At 45.0% G+C, this 16830-nt stretch overlaps 1 long non-coding RNA gene across 1 annotated transcript; it reads right to left on the bottom strand.

Annotated features, from left to right (window-relative positions):
* Positions 1-14819: 14819 nt before the first annotated feature.
* LOC123333746 lies at positions 14820-16560 on the bottom strand. Its single transcript, XR_006551250.2, has 2 exons — positions 15483-16560; positions 14820-15030 (listed from the first exon to the last, which is right to left on the bottom strand). It is a non-coding gene; the product is annotated as an uncharacterized LOC123333746 (long non-coding RNA).
* Positions 16561-16830: the final 270 nt, after the last annotated feature.

The raw sequence follows: 16830 nt of genomic DNA, 5'->3' as shown, positions 1-16830 counted from the left end.
CTCGGGCACATGGTGCACAGTATCCCCCGCCCCAGTTGATTGCTCTGTGGGTAGGACCCTAATTCAAACTGTACTCAAGGAGACTTCTTACCCCAGAATTTGAAGTAGGAACTAATTGGCCTCCGGGCTGGCTTCCCTAGTGGCTCAGTGGGTTAGTCTGTCTGCCACATGGGAGACCTGGGTTTGATCCTCAGGTGGGGAAGTTCCCCTGGAGAAGGAAATGGCAACCCACTCCAGGACTCCAGGAAAATTCCATGGATGGAGGAGTCTGGTAAGCTACAGTCTATGGGATTGCAAAGAGTCGCACACAACTGAGCAACTTCACTTCTCACTTCTAATTGGCCTCCATAGTCTGACACATCTAGTGAAGAGAATAGACGTGTTAGAGGGCCATTTGCTCCTAAACCATGATAGTTGGCCACAGATTGAATAATAAAGAGCTTCAGAAACAAGTCAAAGATGATAGTTTCTGCCCCCAATTTGTCTCCAAGAAGATACTGTGTTAATTTCCTCTCATTCTGTTAGATATCCTTGGACCTTTGTAAAAGATAACCTTTTGGTGTTTTTTTTGGGGGGTGGGGGGGCAGGCGTGCCACATGGCATTCAGGATCTTATTTCCCCAACCAGGCCCCCTGTATTTGGAAGGTATGAGTCTTAACCATTAAACTGCCAGAGAAGCCCCAAAGACAGCCTTTTGGTTTGTGCATCCCAAAATATTTTTATTGATTACAAGAGTCCTAACTAATTCCACTCCTCAGCAATGGAGAGTGTTCAAACCCCCTGTTGTGTTGGAAAGGTTTTAAGGTAGGAAGTATCATTTCAAACTGCAGAGACTTACAAAACTATTTCTAAAACCAAACCCAGACATTCAAAAAATCACTTTACTAGAGAAAATCCACAGTTACTCCTCTTTAAAGACAAGAAAACATTGCATAAAGGAAAAAGCAACACTTAAAACCTTGGTTAGTTCCTCCTCAGTTCTCTGACTCCCCAATTCACTGTGATTATTTCCATCATCTTTTGTGGACTGGATGCTAATATACTTGAAGTTCAAATTAAAGCCCTTCAAGAACATTAGACAAAACCTGATGGGATTTTCAATGCAGTTTTTCCCCCATTTACCTTTGTACCCCTTAGTCTAATAGGGCGTTTTCTTTTTTTTTCAAGGAAAGTTATGTAACTTGTTATAGAAGTCCGATTTCAAGCTATGCGTGCTCCAAAAAATAGAAAATTGCTCTGTTTCGCAATAAATCTTTATAGAAGGAAAAAGAAACTTATTTTCCAGTATCTTCACCCTCAATTCTCTGTAAATGGAATCTGAAGTCCACCTCATGCCAGAACCTAGTCTCTTTTTAAGTTAGAAGTGAATATCTTTATTAATTTTTAATACACTTTTTAAAAAGCAGTTTTAGGTTCACAGCAATATTGAACAAAAGGTACAGAAATTTCCCATATACACCTTGCCCCCATGCATACATCGCCTCTCCCATTATCAGCATCCTTACCAGAGTGGTAATTTTTTTTACAACTGGTAGACATACAATGGTATATCATTATCACTCAGAGTCCGTAGTTTGCCTAGGGTTCACTCCTCGATTATACATCCTGTGGGTTTTGACAAATCTATAATGTCATGTACCCGTCATTATGGTATCGGAGTAGTTTTATTGCTTTAAAAACCCTCTGTGCTCCTTTCATCTTGCCTTCTGCTCAACTCCGGGCAAACACTGATCTTTGAACTGTCTCCATAGTTGTGCCTTTTCCAGAATGTCATAAAGTTGGAATTGTACAGTGCGTAGTCTTTTCACATTGGCTTCGTTTATTTAGTAATATGTGTTTAGGTTCCTTCCATGTCTTTTCATGGCTTGATAGCTGATTTCATTTTAGCACTAAATAACGTTCTGTTGTCTGAATGTATCAGGCAGTGTTTATTTGTCCACTTACCTGCTGAAGGACACCTTGCTTGCTTTCACGTTTTGGCAGTGAGTCGTCTATAAACATCTGTGTGCAGGTTTCTGTGTGAACATAAGTTCTCAGTTCCTTTGGATAAATATAAGGGCATGTTACTGGTCTGTATGTGAGAATATGTTTAGTTTTGTAAGAAACCACCAAGCTGCTTTCCCAATTGACTACCGTTTTCATTCCCGCCAGCAATGAATGAGTTCTTGTTGCTCCGTAGCCTCATTAGCATTTAGCATCCTCAGTTTTCTGGTGCGAGGCGGTATCTCATTGTTTTAATTCGCACTTCCCTGATGACATGTGATGTGGTGCATCATTTCATATGCTTATTTGCTATCTGCATATCTTCTTCAGTGAGGTCTGTTCAGAACTTTGCCCATTTTTAAATCAGATTGAGTTTTAAGAGTTCTTTTCCTTTTTTCTTTTGGTATTATATCTAAGAGCCATCACCATACACAAGGTCATCTAAATTTTCTCCTGCCATTGTTTAGTCGCTAAGTCGTGTCTGACTCTTTGTGACCCCATGGACTGAAGCACTCCAGGCTTCCCTGTCCTTCGCTATCTCCCGGAGTTTGTTCAGATACATGTCCATTGAGTCGGTGGTGTTATACAACCATCTCATCCTCTGTCACCCCCTTCACCTTTGGCCTTTAATGTTTCCCAGCATCAAGGTCTTTTCCAACGAGTCGGCTCTTCACATCCTATGGCCAAAGTACTGGAGCTTCAGCATCAGTCCTTCCAATGAATATTCAGAACATATTTCCTTTAGGATGGACTGGTTGGGTCTCCTGGGTTGATTTCCTTTAGGATTGACTAGTTTGATCTCCTTGCTATCCAAGGAACTCTCAAGAATCTTCTCCAGCACCTCAATTCAAAAACATCAATTCTTCAGTCCCAGCCTTCTTTACGGTCCAACTCTCACATCCATACATGACTACTGGAAAAACCAGAGCTTTGACTATAACCTTTGTCAGCAAAGTGATGTCTTTGCTTTTTAATATTCTGTCTAGATTTGTCATAGCTTTCCTTCCAAGTAGCAAGCGTCTTTTAATTTCATGGCTGCAGTCACCATCCACAGTGGTTTTGGAGCCCAAGAAAATAAAGTCTCTCACTGTTTCCATTGTTTCCCCATCTATTTGCCATGAAGTGATGGGACCAGATACCATGATCTTCGTTTTTTGAATGTTGAGTTTTAAGCCAGATTTTTCTCCTAGGAAATTGTTATACTCCAGGAATTTTATAATTTTGCATTTTACAGTGAGTTCTGTGATCCATTTTGAGTTAAATTTTATGAAGGTATAATGTCTGAATCTAAGTTCATTTCTTTGCATGTGGATATCTAGCTGTTCCAGTACCATTTGTTGAAAAGACTATCTTTTCTCCATTGTATTGCCTTTACTCCTGTTCAAAGGTCAGGTGACTATATTCATATGGTTCTATTTACCTATTCTTTCACTAATATTGAAACGGAGCAGGGTCCTATGGTCCTTGCCCTGCTCTGCTGTGGAAAACCTTTAGCCAAAGAATAAATTTAATCAGAGAAGTGAGCAAATGCAAAAACAAAGGAAAAATCAAGTGAGACCAAGTAATAATAATGTACACATTAAGCATAGTCAAGGACCTTCAGTTCCTTCCTAAGGGTTATAGATAATATTCCAAGCCATATCCTGTGAGTTGTCTCATAGATACTGAAACGCCCACCAGGTAGAAGTTAACTACTGATGACCAGACTGTACCCATGACTTAAGCTGCCACAATTCCGAGAATTGGCCTCAAAGCAATGGAAACAAACTGCCCCTGGAACTGAAGACTAACTGTATTTAAAGTAACCAAGATGACGCTGGTCAAACCCCTGATGACCGATCTGAGGATGACTGTCAGAGCTGACTGTTTCTGCGTGTAGCCCTCTCCTTTGTCTATAAAAGCTATTATCCCCTGATTGTCAGCAGCGGGAGTCGGCCTTTGACAGAAGTCCACTTCTATCCGTCTCCCTCGCTGACCCCCACCCCAACCCCTGGCATTGCTGGCATCCAAAATAATGCAAACTTTCCTTTCCATCAGCCTGGACTCTTTAATGACTTTGAGCAACGAGCAGCTGGACCCCGCTTTGGGTAACAGTATCACACTGTCTTGATTAGTGTACCCTTACAGTATGTCTTGAAATCAGTTAGTGTCAGTCCTCTGACTTGGTTCTTATCCTTCAGTATTGTGTTGGCTGTTCTGGGCTTTTGCTTCTCTATATAAACTTTAGAATCAGTTGGTCCATATCCACAAAATAAGTTGCTGGGATTTTAATTGGAAATGCACTGACTTTGTAGAATTATGTTGAGAAGAACTGATACCTTAATAATATTGAGTCTTCCTAGTGGGCTTCCCTGGTGGCTCAGACAGTAAAGAATCCACCTGCAAAGCAGGAGACCTGCGTTCGAGCCCTGGGTTGGGAAGATCCCCTGGAGGAGGGCATGGCAACCCACTCCAGTATTCTTACCTAGAGAGTCCCTGTAGACAGAGGGGCCTGGTGGGCTACAGTCCATGGGGTCGCACAGAGTCTGACACGACTGAGTGACTAAGCACAGCACTGCACCCAACAATATGGAGTATCTTTCCATTTATTTAGTTCTGCCTTGATTTCTTTCATCAGAGTTTAGTAGTTTTTCTCATATAGAATTTATACATATTTTGTTGGATATATATATTTTATTTTCCACTTGTTCATTGCCAATGTTTAGGAAAGCATTTGATTTTTGTGTATTAACCTTGTAGCTTGCAACCTTGCTACAATCACTTACCAGTTCCAGGAGGTCTTTGGAAACAGTTTTATTTCTTCCTTCCCATTCTTCTATTACTGCATTAGCTAGGACTTCCAGTATGATGTTGAAAAGGAATGGTGAGAGGGCACTTCCTTGCGTTGTTCCTGATCTTAATGAGAAAGCTTCTATTTTATCACCATTAAGGATGATGTTGAATGTAGGATTTTTGTAGATATTCTGTATCAAGTTGAGGAAGTTCCTCTCTATTTTCAGTCTCAGAGTTTTTATCAGAAATGGATGTTGGGTTTTGTCATATGTTTTTCCTATATCTGTTGATATGATCATGTGATTTTTCTTCATTAGCCTGTTGATGTAATAGATTGCAGTTGACCCCTGAACAATCTGGGTTCAAACTGCCTGGGTCCACTTGTATGTGGATTTTTTTCAATAAATATGTAGTTGGCCCTTGATATCTGTGGGTTCTGTATTAGAGGCAGATCAAAAACTTAATACAACCATGTGTGGTTGATGGATTCCACAGAGGCGAACCCATGGATACAGAGGGTTGACTATGGGATTTGAGCAGCCAAGGGTTTTTGTGCCAGTGGAGGTCCTAGGACCAATACCTGATGGATTCCAAGGGATGACTGTACAGTAATTGATTTTTGAATGTTGAACCAGCCTTGAATATCTGGGATGTGCTGTGTGCTCAGTCGTGCCCAAAGCTTTCCAATCCCACGGACCATAGCCCACCAGTCTCCACTGTCCATGAAATTCTCCAAGGCAAGAATACTGGAGGAATATCTGGGATAAATCCCACTAAATTATGGTATAATTCTATAATTCTTCATAGACGTTGTTGGTGCTAATATTTTATTAACAATTTTTTGCATCTTTGTTCATGAGAAATACTGATCTGTAGTCTTATATTCTTGTATTATCTTTGTCTGGTTTTAGTATCAGGGAAATGCCCTGGTAGAATGAGTTGAGAAGCACTCTGTCTGCTTCTGTCTCTTGGAAAAGATTGAAGAAAACTGATACAATATCTTCCTTAAATGTTTAGCAGAATTCATCAGGGAATGATGTAAATGGCATCATCACAGACCCAGTTACCTAAGCCAAAACCTGGGGATCCTTCTCAGTGCTCCCTTCCTCAGCAGATCCATATCCAAATTACAAGTGAACTGTGTGAGCTCAATCTCTGCAATCTAACCAGAATGCATTTATTCTGCTCCACCTCTATTGTATCACTACCAACCTTCAGTACATCTCTCTGCTGCTTCTATGGCTCCTCTGTGACCCACTGTCTACCCAGCAGACACCGCTTCCATGTTTCCTCGTTGCACTAACAATCTTCAATCCTTAACCCTGGCCGTCACAGCAGATTATAAATTAGTCCTGACTGCCTCTTCTACCTAACCCCGACCTCTCTCTCTCGCTTTCTGGGCTTCTCCCACCTTGATTGTCTTATTTCATAGACACACCAAGTTTGTTACCATTCAGAGCTTTTTCTGCTCCTACTGCCTAGGACATCCAATCTCCCTTGCCTTCCCTCTAGCCCTCCAACTTTGTATATAGCTTATAAATCTTTATTATTCATTTTTCTTCTCAAATGTCATTGAGTTGTTCTTCAAAGAGTTATTTCCTGACCACCTAAATTAAAATGCCACCTCCCATTCATTGTCTTCCATCTTGTTTTTCATGCACTTACCTCTTTCTGGCATTAAGTTATGCTCTTAGGTTTTTATATGTTATTTTATATCAAGTGCCATTGGAAAATCAGTTCCAAGAGAGACTTTCTTATTCACCATTGTATCCCCCAGCATCAAGAACAGGGCCTGACAGTAGCAGCAACTCACTAATATAGGAGAAAAGAAAGAAGGAAGGAAGGAAGGGAAGAAGAGAGGTGGGGTGGGATGGAGAGAGGGAGAGAAAGAGGGAGGGGAGGAAGAGAGGGGGAGGGAGCAGAGGTCACAGTAAGACTTCAACTGTGAAGATGCTATAGAAAACCTGGAAATCTGTTAATATGGTGATATGAAGAAAACAAAAGCCACAAGACATAAATAAAGTAAATGAAAAAGAATCCAAATTACAAATGAGCCCAGGGTGGGCACAAATACTGAAAGTTGCCACAGATATCGGAGAAGGCAATGGCACCCCACTCCAGTACTCTTGCCTGGAAAATCGCATGGACAGAGGAGCCTGGTGGGCTGCAGTCCATGGGGTCGCTAAGAGTCGGGCACGACTGAGCGACTTCACTTTCACTTTTCACCTACATGCATTGGAGAAGGAAATGGCAACCCACTCCAGTGTTCTTGCCTGGAGAATCCCAGGGACAGAGGAGCCTAGTGGGCTGCCGTCTATGGGGTCGTGCAGAGTCGGACACGACTGCAGCGACTTAGCAGCAGCAGCAGCACCACAGATACCCTTTTTTGGTAGCTTCTTTCTTTTCCCATGCTATATAGTTGTTGTTGCTCAGTCACTAAGTCGTGTCCAACTCTTGTGGCCCTATGGACTGTAGCCTGCCAGGCTCCTCTGTCCATGGGATTTCCCAGGCAAGGACGCTGGAGTGGGCTGCCATTTCCTTCCTCAGGGACTCTTCCCCAGCCCGGGATCGATCCCACGCCTCCTGCACCGGCAGGAGGATTCTTTACCCCTGGGCCGCCAGGGAAGCCTGTGCTATGCAGTACGTTCTCACTGGTCGTCTGTTATATGTGGTAGTGTGTATGTATCAGTCCCAGTCTCCCAGTGTACCCCAGCCCCGCTGCCCTCTTGGTGTCTTTACATTTGTCCTCTGCATCTGTGTCTCTATTTCTGCTTTGCAAAGAGGTTCATCAGCACCATTTTTCTAGATTCCACGTGTTAACATGCGATGTCTTTCTCTTTCTGACTCATCCTCACCATGTCTGACAGTTTCTAGGCCCATCCATGCCTCTGCAGATGGCACAGTGCTGAGTAGGAGTCCATTGTGTATGAACAGCATCTTCCTTACCCGTTCACCTGTCGACGGACATCTAGGTTGCTTCCGTGTCCTGGCTATTGTATGTACTGCTGCAATGAACACTGGGGTACATGTATTTTTTGGAGTAACGGTTTTCTCTGGGTATATGTCCAAGAGTAGGATTGCTGGATTATATAGTAGCTCTATTTTTAGTTTTTTAAGGAACCTCCATACTGTTCTCCAAAGTGGCTGTACCAATTTACATTCCCTCCAACAATGTAAGAGGGTTCTCTTTTTTCCATACCCTCTCTAGCGCTTATTATTTGTGGATTTTTTGATGGTGGCCATTCTGACTGGTGTGAGGTCGTACCTTATTGTAGTTTTGATTTGCATTTCTCTAATAATTAGTGATGTTGAGCATCTTTTCATGTGCCTCCTGGCCATCTGTATGTCTTCTTTGAAGAAATGTCTATGTAGATCTTCTGCCCACTTTTTGATTGGGTTGCTTTTTTTTTTTTGAGCTACATGAACTGTTTGTATATTGTGGAGATTGCAGGTACAAAGCTTCTAGCCAACGGTGTTCAAACCCATGTCCAGCGCAGTATCCAGCCATTGTCTTTGAGCGGCAGCAGCTGCTGCAGCCTGCAGGCCTTTCCTAACAGTCCCTGCAGCCCTGGCTCCTCTTCAGCTAGTAGGAAGATTTGCTCCAGGGCTGCACACAGGGCTGCCTGTTAACACCCCTCCTGTACTCACTGCCCTCAGCCTCCCTCCTCCCATCTCTTCAGCTGCCCTCACTGGTTTCCTCCAGCCCTGCTCCCCATTTTCAGATGCTCATGGTCTCTGTGAAGCAAACTTCTGATGGGAGGAAGGCAAGCTGAGGAGGAGGCTCCTTTTCTCCCTCATGGGAACTTCTCTTTAGCCCAAAGAACTCACTGACATCCCCAGCCTCAGGGTGAGGCACAGAGACCTCCCCAGGAAACCTGCCACCCCTCAACAGATATGGTCCTCAAATCTACCTGAATGGGGCCTGACAAAGATTCTTTGCTTTACCAAACAATAGTCAGGCTCCTGAACCTTTTCCTAGGCTCATCTGTGTACTTCCTTGTAAAATCTAGTTTTAACAAGAACTCTGCTGAGTTAGTTGAACCAGAATCCCCATTCTCGATACCTGATCACCCTTGATTTCTGATCAGGTTCGTCGCCCCCCAGGTGATGTCTGATCACCCTGGCCTTGTCTTCAGCAAGAACCCTGTTAGGTCAGTTTAGCCAGGATTCCTCTTACCTCCTCATTTCCTGTCGGTAATTTTCCGCCCACTGACGCCCTCTTTGTTCCCACTTGGCCATGCTGTATGTGGAGCTGAACCCGACCTCTCTCCCCTACTGTAAAGATTCCACTGCGGCGGTTCCTGGGCCTGTCACAGTGGTCCAGAATAAGATCTTTAACAAGCGTCACTGAATAGTTTTTTCTGTAACAGGCCCGCTTTCATCACAGTGGCTTCTGCTCCTTGGAGCCAATCCCTCCTTGACTGTAGTCATCAAAATGCAGCAGGTTGTCAGTCTAGATCACCTTTCCTTCTCCTGGTGATTTTTATTTTCCTACTTTGGCTTCTTGAAGGATCACTTGAAATAGAAGGAGAGAAGAGAAAAGAGTGAAGAAAGAAAAGATGAGGAGGGTAAAAAAGGTGAGCAGGGCCAGCTACAGGTTTGCTTGATCTCTCTCTGGCTTTTTCTCTATATATTTATATAAATATATTCCCTACACACACACACTAAGCAACTCTTCATATATCACCAGTCCTCACAACTTTACAATAACTCTGCAAACATGATGAAAATAACTGACATCACTGTTTTCACATGAGCTGCTAAGGCTCTAAGAAGAGAAATGACCAGATACATGGACTGGCTAAGGGGCAGAGTCTGAATTTGGCGTGTCCAGCCCCAAGGCCATGCTCTTCCTGTAAACTAGAGACAAACAGGGGCTGCAGCTGACTCCACTGTGCCCCCAGCACTGTGGCAATACTGGGCGTCTTTCAGCTGAACAGCACTTCACCCTGAGATGGGTGCGTGCGTGCATGCTAAGTTGCTTCAGTCATGTCCGACTCCATGCGGCCCTATGAACGGTAGCCTGCTAGGCTCCTCTGTCCATGGGATTCTCCAGGCAAGAATACTAGAGTGGGTTGCCATGCCCACCTCCAGGGGACCTTCCCAACCCAGGGATCAAACCCATGTCTCTTATGTCTTCTGCATTGGCAGGCAGGTTCTTTACCTCTAGCACCACCTGGGAAGCCCCAAGGAGATGGCTGCTGCTGCTGCTGCTGCTGCTGAGTCGTTTCAGTCATGTCCGACTCTGTGTGACCCCATAGACGGCCTCCTACCAGGCTCCTCTGTCCCTGGGATTCTCCAGGCAAGAACACTGGAGTGGGTTGCCATTTCCTTCTCCAATGCATGAAAGTGAAAAGTGAAAGTGAAGTCGCTCAGTCGTGTCCGACTCTTAGCGACCTCATGGACTACAGCCTACCAGGCTCCTCCATCCATGGGATTTTCCAGGCAAGAGTACTGGAGTGGGGTGCCATTGCCTTCTCCAAGGAGATGGGTATGTCCTCCCAATCCTAGGATGTGGGCGGGCAGCTGGGGGCTCCTTACCAGGAAGTGCATGTTTTCTGGACAGTGAGATACTTGACACTCTGGGGCACAGGGGCCACTCGGCCTGGACCCGGGGAGAGTGCAGTCCTCTTGCTCGAGTTCCTTGTTGTGTGTGCCCAGGGAGGGTGAGACACGGGGCTGAGCATCTCTCAGAAAGCCTGTGCCTTACCACCCCACTGAGCCTGCTGAGAGTGAGTGGCGTGAGCCCCTGCCCATCTGCCCACCCCTGCCCTGGTGTCACAGCTCGGTCACCCATGCTCTCCTTTCCCATGGTATTGGCGGTCTGCCCTTTCTGCCTACCAGCTTCACAGTCTAGGGAAGGGAAAGAGGTAGTGACCACTCAGACTTTCCGCTTAATTACAGCGCCACACCAGTCACCCCCCTCCTCCCACCTTGTCCTTGCACATGAGGATCAGCATCCTGTTTTCAAAGGACATACTGGTAGGTTCCATGGTCAGGCCCTGCAAGTCTGGACATAGTACAGGTTCATGAGGGAGGGCAGGCAGTCACGGGCTTGACGGGTAGGTGCACAGCTATCCCAATCTCTTTCCCCCCAGGGTTCCAGCACCAGGGACAGCATCCATCTAGCCTCTGCCCACACTTTTCCTCTGTCCGGAAGCTGCCATGAAAATCTTTGTCCCTCTCATCCAGCGGCTTGGCCCATTGAACAGGTCTATGACTGACAGGTCCTTCTCCATTACTCAGAAACATCTGTTAGGACCACACACACCAAGACAGCACACAGAGCTCTCCTGAATATAATAAGCTCAAGAAGTCCAGGACCTGGAGCCAACAGCTGACAATTGAAAGCAACAAATGGCAAAAATCTTCCAGCTCCTTGGGTCAGCTTTACCTTCTGAGATGGTCTCCAACCTTGCTTAGCTCACCAGTCCCACTGAAGACAAATGGATACCTTCTGCAGCTGCCCTTCTCTGCTCTGCCAGGCCCTTCTCTTCCTGCTGTAGTTGGCTCTTCTGGATCTAGCTTGCAGTGTTGTCCAGCCAAAGATCCTCCTCCCCTATCTGGGGAGGGGAGAAGTTACCTCTCAAGGAAACCCTGGCCCAGCTGGCGCCCCACTCCTCAACCCACAGTTTGTGAGTGCTTGATGACATCCTCAGGCTGCCTCCATCCTTACCTGCCCTGGCCTGCACCCTTCATCTCAGCGTCTGGTTCAGCAAGCTCTTTTTCTTAAGTTGTTCTCACATCCTAGCATCCCAGGCCCATGGGGTTGATGATATCACATACCAGACACCTGCTTAGTACCAGGTATTGCATGGGGGTCCCATACGTGGGGTTATGCCATACCACATGGCTGGAAGAGATGAAGGAGCCCATCTCCCAGCCTCCTTTCAGCTCAGAGGGCCACTGGGAATAATTAAGAAAGGAAAACTGGCCTGGGGGTCAGGGACATGGGTGTTAGTCTTATACTGGTCTCTAACTAGCTGTGTGGCACCCTTTCTTCTTGGGATTGCAGCGTCCTCTGCTGTAAGAGAGGGGCTTAAATGGGGTGCTTTAGAAAGTCTTTCCAACTCCAAGTCTGTCTCTGAAAGCCTCCTGGGCTACTGCCCAGGGATCACCTCTCTTAGGAAAGAAAAGAGGAAACAGCAGAGATCTTTTTCCAAGCTTCTCATTACTCTTTCTAGGTCTTCATGATGCTAAATGATGAAGCATGACCAGATCTGGTTCTGGCACCAGAAGCTGAAGGAGAAAAAGCTGTAACTCTTTGCTGAGAACACAGGCCCCAAGGTCTGCCAGCTCACAGCTCCAGCCTCTCCTGAGGTCTGTGACATTTAAAGTGGCAGAGGCTGCAGGCTCCCGCCCTGCACGCTCCAGGCAGACACTTCTGAAGTCGTCTAAGGTCCACAGCTCCCATGGATAGGCTGGGGCTGCCTTTGCAGCTTCACTGAACTTGCATTCTCCTCTGCTTGCTCTTGCTTCCTTTGCGTCTTTAAGGTATTGATCCTAAGGGGTCTAGAGATCTCCCCAGTAGCTTCCTATATATAAATATTGACCCCAGACGTCTCAGGAAACTAGACCTATAGGAACATAACTCATGGCCTACAGGGTCCTTTGTGATCTGGTCTCTGCCAATCTTTCTAGTCTTATTTCCTTCCAGTGGCCCCCTTGCACGCTATTCTTCAGCCTCACTGAACTCTCAGTTCCCCAAAACCAAGTTCTTTCTCTCTTGCATTGTGCAAATTTGTGCATGTTTTCACATAATTTATTCAACAAATATTCATTATGCTGCTAATCAGTCATGATGCCGTCAGGAAAGAGATGGCATACTCAAAAGGGGGAACTGAAGTTTAATGAAGAGGCTATTTAAAAGATGTAAGCAGGATTTGGGGGAAATTAGCAAAGCACCCTAAGATTAACAGCAGTGGGACACTCCTCGCGGGATGGGGAAACGGGAAGCATGGCTAGTGGAAGCCACACTGCCAGAGCTGTAGCTCCCGACGAGAGCCCTCACACAGGAGCTGTGACTTTTGGGAAGTGGATAGCCTTTGCCAACCCAGCCCAGCTGGAAGTGAGCTACGGTGAAAAATCCCCCAATCTCTGTCTCCTGCCACCCTCCAAACTCCCAGTGGTACAGCTGAACCCAATGGGAAACCCCAGAGAAAAAGGTGTGGCCCACAGAACTGGGTGGAGAGGTAAGAGTGGATATGGAGGGGCGAGGAAGCACTCGGTGCAATCCCTGCCCTGCACCCGACATGAGCAACACAGAGCAGCGGTGCCTGCAGGCTGCTCAGAGGCTCAGAGGGGAACGGCCTCCATCAGCAGGCCAATAAACAGCAAGAGAAATACCGACTACTTTCATGCCCACAACAAACACTTATTAAAAATTCACCATGAGCTAGTCATAAAGTAAGTTCCCACAACTTTTTTAAAACTGGCATCACATGCACCATGCTCTCTGCCCACAATGTAATTGCTATAAATCATTAACAAAGAAGGAATTTATCCTCATAGTCAGCATTTTAAAAACATGCCTCTGTAAAGCTTGGGGCAAAGAAGAAATCACAACGGCAATTAGAAAACAGTTAAAACTGAATGATGGCAAAAATGTTACAGATTAAAATTTATGGGATACAGCAATAGTTTGTATTTAAAGGGAGATTCTGAACATAAATGCTTACATTAGAAAAGAAGAAAGGCTGAAAATTCATAAGCTAAGCATCCAACTTAAGAAGATGGGGGGATGGATAATAGGAAAACCCTAAAAAGGAGAACAAAAAAGACAATTAAGACGAGCAGAAATTAATGAAACAGAAAACAGAGGTACAATGGGGAAACAACCAAACCAAAAGGCGGCTCTCTGAGAAAAGGCAAACAGCTCAGCTGCAGCACGTGTGCACGTCAGAATGATGCACTGCAGTAAGACGGCTGTGCTTCAGTGACAACAGGTCCGCTTGGGTGAGATCAGAGGCTTGTGAGCGAAAACAAAAGCTACAGAAGGTTGAATACAGGTAACACCGTTTTTGTAAAGCTCAAGAACACGTAAAACCAAGTTATGTATTACTCAGGGTGTATCTGGGAAAAATTTTTTTTAAAGCAAGAGAATGATAAGCACAATCAGGACTGGCATCTGGGAAGAGCCCAGAGGGGCCTCAAGACCATGGGAATGTTCTGGTCCACAAATTTACAAGGATGCTTGTAAATATGATTTTTTGCAGGTATCTAATAATAATTTTTAAAAACTGTAAGCAAATCCTGGTCAGTAGAATGTCTCAGACTAACTGCATCGTTTCTGTACGTGTCAGTTTGGAACCGTCTCATCCTCTGCTGCCCTCTTCTCCTTTTGCCTTCAGTCTTTCCCAGCATCAGGGTCTTTTCCAATGAGATGGCTCTTTACCATCAGGGGCCAAAGTACTGGGGCTTCAGCTTCAGCAATAGTCCTTTCATCGAATATTCAGGGTTAATTTCCTTTAGGATTGACTGGTTGGATCTCCTTGCAGTCCAAGGGACTCTCAAGAGTCTTCTCCAACACCACGGTTGAAAAGCATCAATTCTTTGATGCTAGGCCTTCTTTATGGTTCAACTTTCACATCTGTACATGACTACTGGAAAAACTATAGCTTTGACTATATAGACCTTTGTTGGCAAAGTGATGTCTCTGCTTTTTAATACACTGTCTAGGTTTGTCATAACTTTTCTTCCAAGAAGCAAACGTCTTTTAATTTTATGGCTGCAGTCACCATCCACAGTGATTTTGGAGCCCATCTGAGCAGATACAAACTACTATATATAAAATAGGTAAACAAGGTCCTACTATATAACGTAGAGAGCTATATTTAATATCTTAGACCCTGATGCTGGGAAAGATTGAGGGCAGGAGGAGAAGGGGACGACAGAGGATGAGATGGTTGGATGGCATCACCCATGTCCATGATGCCATCACCCATCATGGACATGGGTTTGGGTGGACTCCGGGAGTTGGTGATGGACAGGGAGGCCTGGCGTGCTGCGGTTCATGGGGTCACAAAGAGTTGGACACGACTGAGCGACTGAACTGAACTGAAAACTATTTTTTACTTATTCATTTATTTGGCTGTGCTGGTCTTACTGGTGGCACAGGATTTTGTCTTTGCTGTGGTGTGCAGGGTCTTTAGTTTCAGGATGTGGGATCTGAGCTCCTTGATCAGCAATCAAACCCGGGCCACTTGCATAGGGAACATGGAGTCTTCGCCACTGGACCACCAGTGAAGTCGCCTATATCCAATCTCTTGTAATAAACTGTAATGGAAAAGAATATAAAAAAGAATATGTGTATGTATAACTGAAATACTTCTGAACACCAGAAACTAATGCAACATTGTAAATCAACTACACTTTGATTTTTTTAAAAGCCTGTGGTATAGCACATTGCTGGATGCTTGAGTGTTTTTATGGTTAATCTCATTGAGAAGCCTTGCTAAGAAAACAAGGAAATGGGAATAAAAACCAAGGAGGTCTTCTTACAATGAAAGCAAGCCCAGAGGTTGAAAAATGAACCTCCCGGAAACCTGGCTATTTCCCCTCCATGCACAGGCTCCAATCTATAAACCTCTTTCCCTGACCTTGCCGCCCAGGAGTGCCAGAAGGGTGGATATAAACATCAAGCAGCCCAAGAGGTGACCCACGGCAGGCGCTTGTCACCTGGAGCCTGTCCTGAGTCTGTGTTCCTTTTCTAGCAGTTCTTTGATTACCTTTCAGGAATCACGTCTTCTCCACTGAATGTGGTTTTGGTGAGCAGGCAGATCGAGGCTCTGGGCTCCCACCGTGGGATCTGGAGGAGAGAGTCTTCCAAGCCAGAGCCAGTACAGAGAAGACACGGGCCTGGGGCTATGCTGGGCCAGCTGAGAACACCCTCCCTGGCAGCACACGCATCAGGACAGAAACCATTCTTCACAGCCACCATGAAAATTTGCTCCGGTTCCGACTGGCTGATTCGATGAGTCTGACTTTACGGTTTCCTATTGATTTTGTGAGCCTCTGATGTCTTTCCAACACATATTTCCTTTTTCCTAAATTAGCCATTTCATTCATTTTCTAAAATGACGATAAAAATAGATGTTCATAGTAGATGAACAATAACAGAGATTCAATCCACTAGATGTTGGATGTTCTCTCCCTAGGAAAGCCGCTGTTATCCTTTTGATATATGTCCTTACAAACTTTTCTCTGTGTACATATAGAGAGATGGACTAGATCTCTAGATAATTTGGAGTTATGGGAGAATGGAAGAGGTTTTACCAAAAAAAGAAGTCACACTAAATATATTCTTATGTATATTTTTTATAGGATACAGTATAAACATCTTCCTTCGTCAGTACAGAGAAATTTACATCATTCCTTTTAGTGGCTGCATAGCAATCCATGGTGTAAGAACCAGAATTTAATCATCCCCTGTTGTCATACATTAACACTGCCTCCAACTTTTTAGTATTACAAATAATGATGCAATAAATACTTACACACCCCTTCATGGGTCACAGCCTTGTCATGGCAAAGAGGCTTACATAATTCATGCTACGCAGGGCTACCCCAGATGGATGGGTCATGGTGAAGAGTTCGGACAAAATGTGATACAAAATGAGAAGGAAATGGCAACCCACTCCAGTATTCTTGCCACGAGAACCCGATAAACAGTATAAAAAGACACCAGAAGATGAGCTTCCCCCCACCCCTGCATGGGTTGGAAGGTGTCCAGTATGTAACTGGGGAAGTGGGTGGTGGTGGTTTACTTGCTAAGTCATGTCCAACTCTTGGGACCCCATGGACTGTAGTCAGCTAGGCTCTGCTGTCCATGGATTTCCTAGGCAAGGATACTAGAGTGGGTTGCCATTTCCTTCTCCAGAGGATCTTCTTGACCCAGGGATCAAACCCAGTCTCCTGCATTATAGGCAGATTCTTTACCAACTGAGCCACCAGGGAAGCCCCTACTCAGGAAAAGCAGAGGGCAAACACTAATAGCTCCAGAAAGAATGAAGCGTTTGGGCAAAGTAGAAACAACACATCAGCTGTGGATGTGTCTGGTGGTGAAAGGAAAATCGG

This window comes from Bubalus bubalis, chromosome 5 (assembly GCF_019923935.1).
Source record: "Bubalus bubalis isolate 160015118507 breed Murrah chromosome 5, NDDB_SH_1, whole genome shotgun sequence".
NCBI lineage: Eukaryota > Metazoa > Chordata > Mammalia > Artiodactyla > Bovidae > Bubalus > Bubalus bubalis.
This window is presented reverse-complemented; position numbering and strand designations above follow the sequence as displayed.